A 10,256-nucleotide genomic window follows, 5' to 3' on the forward strand; every position below is an offset into this window, starting at 1 on the left:
ATTTTTCACTAAACTCTTTAAACAAAGGTTCACGTGACACATTTCTGCTTGAGTTTAGTTCCAGGAAATGTTTGGTTTCTGCAGATATTCATGTGCTTCTGGTTGTCAACACACACAAACTGTGTGTTTTCCTTTTCTCGCTTTAGCAACTAGAAAGCCCCAAATCAAATCTATTCACCAACTCTGCTCAAGAGAATGGCTTAAACCTTATTTTTTATAAACCTATTTTTACATTTTGGCCTGAAATGGGCTAGTATCATAGCGGCATATAAACTCCAGAATACAGCAGAAAGGAGGGAAGCATGGCAGTGTGTCTGTTGGTCTTTCCATTAAGAAAGGATACCTGCTATGAATTCAATTCTGTGCTGCCTAAAAGGACCCTTCTTCTAAAACACACAATACACCCTCTTGCCTCTTTATGCAAACCCTGTCCACAAAGCTTGACTGAGACACAAATATACTCCCAGCTGAATTTCCCTAGCAACACTGAAAAGCCTGAAGGGTTTTGTCAACTACATCAGTGAGAGTTCTTTAATTACTATTTTGAAAATTAAAGTGTTTTGGAAAAGCCAGCTAAAGGGCTTTCTGGCAGGTGTTCTCAGAGACTGGGAAGAGAGGAACTGAGCACACAGATCTACAAGCCAAGGGACTACTTCAACTGTGCTGGAACTTTGGCTCAACATTCCCTGACAGATAAAGCAAAAACAGAAGAGAACTGGTTACAGAGTCCCTAGGGATGCTGGGAAGTAAGTCTTAGCATAACTGTGACTTGTCCTGGTTCTTACCTGAGAAGTAGCTTTTCTAGCAGATCATCATATAAACAATAGACTGGGGTCCTGAGACCCATCCCTGGGGGATATGCTGACTGGCTTATCCAGACTTCCTTGCAGTATATATTATATATAGTACAAATGCAAAGTTCTGATAAAGTAATGAAATAAATAAAACTGGGACAGTATGCAATAAATTTCTTTGATTGATGAAAAAATATTGATTAAATATGGTAGCCACAAATGGCTTAGAGTAACTCAAAAGGCTTGATGGACTGACCAGGGGTGGATTGAACCCAGGGCCTCATATGTTACCACTGAGCTATATTGTGGCCAAGGACTTTTAAAAGATACAATTTTAATATAGTAGCTAACTCTTTTTTTTTTTGAGCTGGGGACCGAACCCAGGGCCTTGCGCTTCCTAGGCAAGCGCTCTACCACTGAGCTAAATCCCCAACCCTAGTAGCTAACTCTTAATAGTAAATACCTACATACTGGACAAGTTTTTGAAAGAATAATCATTTTGAGACTAATTTATAGTAATGAGTATGTATCATACTAGTCGTGTGTGTATGCGTGTGCATGTGTGCGTGCATGTGTGTGTGCGTACTTTTAATTCTAGCACTTAGGAGGCAGACACTGGCAGATCTCTTGTGAGTTTGAAGGAAGCCTGGTCTATATAGTGAATTCCAAACCAGCCGAGTCTTTATAATAAAGCCTTGTCTCAAAGAGTGCAGACAGTTATGTAGAGATACAACATTTTAAGAAGATAACATACTGTGCTATACTTATACGCAGATTTATAGTATATATAGTTAATGAAACCATAACTCTTCTATTAATGGTTAAAAATCAGGACCTGAGGGTAAATGTTAAGTGAACTCCAGTGAACACTGCCTTTCTGTGTCTTGTTTTGGACATCCTGTGCACTGCCCATGTGGGGATTTCAAACCACATTGTGAGCTACCCAATTACCAAAGGCCACACACAGCGCCACCTGCTGACTCCCGGAAGGAAGTACAGCACCGCCACAGAGGAAGCAGAGGGGCAGAACACTGCGTTATTTAAAGTCTGTCTGTGGGAGGGAGAAGTCCACATGTCTGTCCACGAGCTACTCTCTCTGGCATCTAGACAGGAACAATCAAGAGCAATCAAGGGTGGGGACCTAACATGCTGGTCTGGAAACTTTGTGTTTCTATCGGAAAGCAGGGTGTCCTCTAGTGGTCCCACCCAGCCAACTCAGAGTAAGGGTTCTTTGGAAGCTCAAAGTTGCAGCGTCCCATCAAGAATTCAGAATTCACACACAGTTCCTCCCAATACCACAGTTTTAGTCATTCTTGAGCTAACTTCATATTTAAAAAATAGAACCTGACACAGGTAGAACAGAAAAAGACATGGTTAGAGTCATTAAAAAAAAATCAACAAATTCAGTTTAACTGTTAAATGAAGTATTTCCTTTAACAGCTAGAAAATGCAACACTGCTCATTATTTAATGATATAACAGAAGTCTTAAGAGAGTTAAAAAGTGAGGGGCTGGAGAAAACGGCTTAGTCGTAAGAGCACAAGGACCTGAGTTCAGATCACCTGACATGGTAGGCAGTCATGTCTACAGCCCCAGGACTTGCAGAACAGGGAGGGCAAGGAGTGAGGGCAGACCCCTGAGGCTTCTGACCCATCCCACCATACTGTAAGCTTCAGAAGATCCTGTTTAAAAAAACAGGTTGGAGAGAGACGGGGGTGGGGGTGGGGGGGAAGCCTGATGTCGGTATCTGGCCTCTACATGCGCACACACATACAAACGTATGGATGCATCTCCTAGACATACACAAAAATATACAGATGAAAAGCAAAAGTGTGAACTACAACTGAGAGATAACTTTCTATAGAAACTGTTAGGATGAGATGTAAGCCCATCAATGTTCCTGGATATAAAATCAATATAGAAAAGATAGTGACTCATGATTCTTACTAAAAGCCATTTCATAGAATAGGAACAGCCTTCACTTAACATGTCGGTTTGAACTACGCGCGTTCTAAGAATAAGGGAACAAGTCTTCAAGAGCTTTACAGGGAAAATTACAAAGTGGTCAAGTGAAGAAACCTACTCTTTGTGGGTGAAAGAGTAAAAGTCCCTGGTTTGAACCTGGACTCTACAGTGTCCCTCAAGGGCCATGGTAAACCCAGCTAAAAATCCTTTAAAGTCAGGGGTGGGGTGCACAAGAAAGCCTTTAATACCTTGAAGAGAAGTTAAGTAAGATGGCTCCCAGGAATTACAGATTCATATTAAATAATGATAAGATGTTAAGGACAAATAAAACGCCAGAGAACCTAATAAAGTTCATTACCTCAAAATTTCCTGTGTATCTGTTTTGCATGTTCAGGTATGTGTTTGTGTGTAGGCTGGTCAAGGGGTATGGAGGGCACAGGACAACCTCCAGTGTCATTCCTGGACTCTCCAAGGAGGCTGCCTGGCCAGCAAGCCCTGGGAATCTGCCTGGGTCCACCTCCCAAGGGCTGGGACTACAAGCCTACCCCACATCCTGGCTTTAGTTCTGGGAATTGAATTCAAGCCTTGCTAAGCACTTTATCAAGGCCTGTCAGAAATATGGATGCAAAGGAGTTGGGGGAAGGCAGAGAGGGAAGGAGGAGAGCTGTAAGGAAAGGAAGGAGGGTGGGGATGGGGAGAAAGGAGGAGGTTACAGGGAAGCCACCCAGAGGATGTGCTAGTGTCAAGAAAGTGGTTGTCCTGTTCACTATTACACTTGGTTCTAGCAGAAAACACAGGAAATAGGAGACCGGCTGTCCATAAGCAACAGCACACAATCAGAATTTCTATACAGAGAAATGGCAAACACATAAAGTCAATGTAGTGTGGATTAAACTCTACAGAGTTCAGGGGCCCAGGGTAAGAGAGGTAAACTGAATAGGGGGCCAACTCTGAAATAATCATAATCATGACATGAAATGTAGATTTATCTTTAAAAGCAAAGAAGTAAAATATTCAGGGGAAGGGTATGCATGTTTATCAGTTAGAGTCAGGGGAACTGAACAAATGCACAGCCACATAGAAATGCCTCAGCATCCAGCATCTACCTAGCAGGTCCTGGAGGCCAAAGACACTCAACAACCATTTTTTGAAGTAATGACTTAATGGAAGACATAAAGGCTTGAGTCTGAAATAATATTTGATAGTTAACTAGAATATTAATTAGAATGCCTATGGCCAAAACTACTTTTTTTCTTTGAAAGCTATTTGTTTTCAATTAACATAATGGGCTGGAGGAATATAATGTTTGTTCCATCAGCCACACAACTGTGCATAAGAATCAGGACCTGTATCCAGAGTTCACCGCAGACGCCTGGTGCATCCGAGGAAGCACCGGCAGTACCACGCCAAGAAGCGGGGGTTATCCTAAGCAGAAATGCTCGGGTCCTCACACTCACAATGCTGCTGCCAATTCAGACGGTTCACTGGACTCTGCGATGCCAACCTCTTTAAACTAGCTCGTCTGCATAGTGCTGGTCCCCTAGGGTTGGCCTGTTGCTCTTTTCCTCCGGATGAGAAATCTGTGTGCAGTCAGGCCTCTGTGGCCTCCTAGTGCTGGCCATGGAGAACAGCAGCCTCTGTCCTTAGTAACAGTTCTGCAGCCAATGCTCTACTAAAACAGTGGGAGCAGACTCCAGTCCTCTGCTCTTCTTCCACACGGGGAATGCCATGCCCCAGAATAACCCAGTCTGGACACTGCTGGGCCACACCAAGCCGAGGCAGACAAGGAAGAATCACATCATGAGCGTCCCCACTGGCACTTCCCGCCAGGACACTACCTACCTAACGTCAAGGATTCTTTCTGGTTGTGTTTGCTTCAAACAAGATTTTAATTAGCGTTTGTTCTTGTCTTGTGTATGATTTTGTCTTTACTGAAATCCTAGAAAATTCGCCCACTATATTCCCTATGACAAAACACTATCAAAAGTAATTAGTACTTGTGCCTTGCAGAGCACGCATGCTTGACTGAGCTCTGGCAAACTACGACCCTGAGCCACACACAGAGGACTCCACTTCCAGCCAGACTCTAAGGCCAACAAGCTTTTTCGGAGGCAACAAAGACACCACAGCTACTTGGGAAAGACGCTGGGCCGGAGAGAAAGGCCAAGTGCTGGCTACCAACTGCTACCCCCGAATGATCGGTCAACACAAAACATCAGTGTCTGTTTCACAGGACCGAAAATAACATTTTAGACATAGGAAGTTAAGTCTGGAGACGAGTTCGAGAATAAGTAAGGTGTTAGTTAAGTTCACTTAGATAAATGATGTCCCCCAAATAATCATTAATTAGAAACAAAACAAAGTCATGATGGAAAAGAAAAGCTATTCTCCATCATCCGTCTCCACTGCAGGTCCTACCGCTGGGCTGTGGACAATGTGCTCCACTACAATGTAAATGCCGGGCGTTGTGCAGAGTTTTATTATCATGGAACCCAGAAAGTGATGGGGGTGCACACAGAGTGGGGTGTGCAGCCACGGTCCATCCTGCCGTAAGAAATCAGTCAGTGGGTATCTGATGAGTTGGTACATACAAAGTAGCCAGGATGCCACTTGGCAGACAGCAATTACCTATCACCTTACAGAACACACTGCCTGTGAATGCCTGATGTCAAAGCTGAGGCAAAGCCCTTACATCACACTTGTGAAACAATCGTGTGACTTTCATAAACAAACAAAAATGATTTTATGTGTATGTTCAAATCGTCACGTAAACAGACAAAAACCAACTCCGTGTGTGTATAAATGTACCAAAAAAACTGGAGAGGAAAAATCTATTCCAATTATTTTCTCTTCCCTTGTTCTTTTTCCACTTGTTAATATTTGCTTTGTTTCGGACGTAGTCCCTTTAAATATATTTAGGAAATGAAGCATCAGTAGAAGGGAACTTACTGATTTACCAGAAAGTAAAATGTGGCAGCCAGACAGTGGCAGGAGAATGTTTGAGTTCCAGGACAGCCAGAGCTGTCTTCAAAATCTAAAAGAACAGATGAGGGGAGGATAAGGAAAATGTGTACTGTCAGAAACAAGTTATCTACCACTAGATGGCACTATACTGGGCAATTTTAGAAAATATTGCATTATGAAATTCAAACTGTCAAATTACAAGAACATTTTTCAGGAGGCAGGATTTGATCAAATCAGTCCTGGTTTTTTTGTGCCATTTAAGCTATTTTGCCATTTCAAAAGAAAATGGGGGGGTTGGGGACTTGGCTCAGTGGTAGAGCGCTTGCCTATCAAGCGCAAGGCCCTGGGTTCGATCCCCAGTTCCGAAAAAAAAAAAAGAATAGAAAAAAAGAAAACAGGGATACTGAGAGAAAACAATAATATAATCAAGTTAAATATTTGATAACTGATTTGATATACCAACAACTTTTCTGATTTTTTAAACAGAAATAATTCTACCTCTCTTTCCCACTTCTCAAAACAGCAATGAAGTACAGAAATGTATTTCACTGCACAAATGGGGGACAAAGCGGGGGAGGGAGTTGTGCTGTAATCTATCAGCTTGGTTAAAGGGAACTACATTTCCCAGAATCCCCTTCCATATATGACTCTAGGCCAAGGTCAGTTAAGTATGCTTAGCAAGTGATTTCTACTACTTCTTTCTAACTTGTCAAATTATATTTAGTAGTTTTACTCACTTTTACTTAAACTTTCAAATTTTTGTAAGCCAGGCAAAGGTGACAGTCAACTATCAACATGGCTCCTGAAGTAGACCAGGGTATACCAGACCTAGAGAGGTTCAACTAACTGATCAGCAGCTGTTTATCACCAGAATGGATGAGGTGAGTTAATGTCATTTCTGGATCGGTCTAATTCGCCCCTCTAACTTCAAATAAAATGCAAAGTATAACTACTTATCTGTTTCTGTGACATACAAGGTCAGGTTCTTGCTCTGCCTCTGTTTTACAGTGGCCTCTGGCTGTGCCATCCACACAGAGGCCTCAACTAAGTCACTCACTCTCCCTGGGCTCCTAGAACAGCACTGAGGTCACAGATGTGCTACTGGTTTTGTTTGAACAAAGGACTTGTATGCACTGGGGTTTCTGAGCCCTTTACAGCCACTGTTTGCTTTAGGCCTCTAGCACCCTATGACAAGGTACAGCTTCCTGTTGGCACATGGAGATCCTTTTAAGGTCGAGGGCAGCAGAGAACCTCTTTCAAAGTTAAACAATGGGACGTGTCAGCACCAGGATCTGAAACTGCAGCCCCAGGGGGAGCTCTCAAACACCACATGACAGAGCTTTCCCACCTGACCCATTCAGTCAGACTTCGTAAGAGGAAAGCCTGTGTCTTCTTTCTCAGTGGTACGGTGTGTGTGTCTGCAAAATGTCCTCAAATGTCCTTCCTCGATCACCAACCACCTTGTTTTTTGAAATAAAGTCTTTTATTGGTCTGGAGCTTACTAAGGAAGTAGGCTGGCTAGCCAGTGAAGCTCATGGGTCTACGTCTCCACCTCTCTACCGCCGGGACTCTAAGAGTGGAATACCACCGCTACCACATCCAATTGGTTACATGGCTGCTGGGTATTCAACTCAGATCCTTGTGTCTGTTCAGCAAGCTCTCTACCAGTTTATCTGCAGAGCACAGCAATCCAGATTTCTGCATATGCACTGCCCACCCCAAGCATATAATAAAACCTTATGTAAGCATCGACTGCCTGTGTTTAGCACATGACTAAATACATTGATTTGAACATTAGCCGACATATGACCTTCTCTCAGAACTATGCCTTCTCCGATGGAAACTACAAAGCCGTCTAGGTTTCATAAGAGAATGCAGACAATGAAGACCAAAATTGGTGCTGAAGAAAACTGGATAGAGTGCCTGAAACCCATGGACAGCAGAGCTGTGGTAGGCTGCAAGATCCCAGCTATCCTGTATGAGACACACCTAATAACTCAACAGCTGCAAACACTCCATTTTGCCTATCACACTGGCCTCCCACCCACAGTGACTGTGTGATCTTCAGTTCTGGCCCTCCTGACCCACTGTGGTTAAGGGAACCAAACCAGCCACGCTGTGAGAGATGCCGATTCGAAACTTTATCCACACACAAAGGCTGTGTAAAATACAACACCGTCCTGCCCGCCTAGGGACCGCCTCACGCTTGGGTTCTGTCACCCTATCTTAATTAAATACACGGGAAACCAAAGCTATGAAGACATTTTCTGCTCTCTTGGCTGCTATTAAGAAATACCTACTCGGTGCTGTGCAGTAAGTAACAGACTGAGGATTTGTTTGAACCCAGCAAAAAACTCACTGCCATGCATCTCTAAATACAAGTCCTGTCCATTTGGATGTGTTTAAGCACAGTAATCTCATAGTATTCAATTATCAAGACAGGCCTAATATATAAAGGGCTCTTCTGAGCTCCTCTGGCAGACAATCCCCAGGAGTAAGTCCATCTCCACTATAGCAAGGCTGAGTGATTCTCAAGTCTGGGGTAGAAAAAAATCCTTTTCCTGTTGGGCCCCTGTCTAGAACTTGCTGGTTCAAAGCCTTCTCCCTACAGCTGTTGGGCCCACCACCGAAACACTCAGTGTCCTCCTCCTGCAACCCTCCCCTTCCCAGAGTGTATTCCTGTCCTCACTCCTCTTCTCCTCAGTATGGACTGTCGATACTCGTTGAAAACTCAGTTTTTCCTGCCCAGAATCACCCACTCGCCTGACTCAGACAGTTGTACAAGCTGCACGCTATAAAAATACCCTCTGCTGTAGCACGCGCGCCCTTCGTTCCCTCACACTTGGACACAGCAGCAGCACTTTTGCACTGCTTGGCTTTAGTCAAACGTCATTCTTTGTCTACGACTTTGAAGAGGAGAGATATATGTTCAGAGACTTGAGCTTAATCAGCTGCTGCTGTAGCCACCACCAGAGACAGTTGTTTTAAAACTAGTTTTATACTAGCTCTTTCAAATGCTATGCAGTCTCAACAAGACAGCCTACCTTAAATCAGGGTCTGTGTCTGCTAGTCACTTTAGAAATGGAAATACACGGTCCACTGACAGGTAAGAAATTCCACAGTCTCCACCTTCAGTGGAGAGAAAACCCCCGTCTGTCCTCCATGACTGCCTGGAGGGAACCGGAGGACACTCGACATCCCTCGGGTAGTCTTCCAGTCATCTTCACCTTTACAGTAGGCCAACACCGGATCCCCTGGACGGTCCCAGAGAACCACTTGTGGTTCACAGAGCATCCGCGGCAAGACTGAACCTGACTGCTGGAAGCCTCCCCTCCTTTTATCTCCTTCCAAACAGGGCTTATGAGAACAACTCTAAAAACAGCATGAGCTTCAGACCATGGCTTTTTCTGAAAACTGGTCACGGGATGCCCATAAAACGCCACCAGCAGGCCTCTCCCAGGTTCTAAAGCCACACACTGAACAGAGACATGCACACAAAGCCAGCTGCAAACTACACCAAAGGCCCGGATTCCGCCCAGAGGCTGTGGGGGAGCATGAATGGTTCTGGGTACTCTACAGGCTCACCCACACAGCAGCCTCGACTTCCATGGTCATCTCTCTTAGATCTTCAAAGAGAAACGATATTCACTGACACAATATATAGGAATCTAGAAAAAAAGGGGAGGTTTTTTTTTTCTTTCTTTCCAAAAAGTAGCCTTCCAACACTGCAATTCTCAGATTATACTTTTGGCTTGAAACATAGATTACTTGAATACTATTTGGTTAGTAAAGAACCTTAAATGTGTATGTGTGTGTGTGCGTGCATGCGTAAGCACATGCGCGTGATGTCTACTGTTTAGTGCCATGAGGAGCTAGATACGTTTGTTGGACAACAGGAAAGCCTTAAACTTAAGACTGTGAGACCCCTGCAGGTGCAGGCTGGAGGCAGGAGGACAGTGAATTCTAGGCTAATGCAGGCAGTGTTAACAATTATCTGTTCCAAAGCCCACCAAGGTGATTTCTGACACCTGCTACAACACAGGTGAACCTTGAAGACCATCCAGGGGATCCGGTTTTGGCCTACTGTAAAGTGGAATTAGCCTATCACAAAAGGGCAGACATTATCTGACTGATCCTAAGGGGGAGCTGCTTAGTTGCACACAGTCACCACAGGAGATGGATGTGGTGATGTAACAGAGACCACCTGTGCATTTAAAGATAGAAAACACTGTATTTTAATGCCCGGTGAATAAAAAAGTCAGATGTTTATAAGAATCTTCTATTGTCTTGAAAAGCAATGATTTAAGAAAACAACTGTGATGTCATTCCAGCTCCCAGGCAAGAGGCTCCTAACTCGGGCCCCTTCAATGCCCTGCCCTCAACCTACGCCATGCTGTGGTCACTGCAAAGTAATCCATTCTCTCTCCTGTCCTTCTTCCTTCTAAATTCCTGCCATGGCTGTTCCAAGCAGTCACTATCTTTTCAAGTCCTCAAGCCAAGCTATACCATCCCTTTACATTTAAAACTTTCAACA

General features: G+C 43.9%; 1 non-coding gene across 1 annotated transcript; it reads left to right on the forward strand.

The window, feature by feature from the left end:
* Positions 1-6,016: 6,016 nt before the first annotated feature.
* On the forward strand, positions 6,017-6,090 carry Trnad-auc (transfer RNA aspartic acid (anticodon AUC)). Its single transcript has one exon. It is a non-coding gene; the product is annotated as a tRNA-Asp (tRNA).
* Positions 6,091-10,256: the final 4,166 nt, after the last annotated feature.

The sequence above is a fragment of the Rattus norvegicus genome, chromosome 4, assembly GCF_036323735.1.
Source record: "Rattus norvegicus strain BN/NHsdMcwi chromosome 4, GRCr8, whole genome shotgun sequence".
Classification (NCBI taxonomy): domain Eukaryota; kingdom Metazoa; phylum Chordata; class Mammalia; order Rodentia; family Muridae; genus Rattus; species Rattus norvegicus.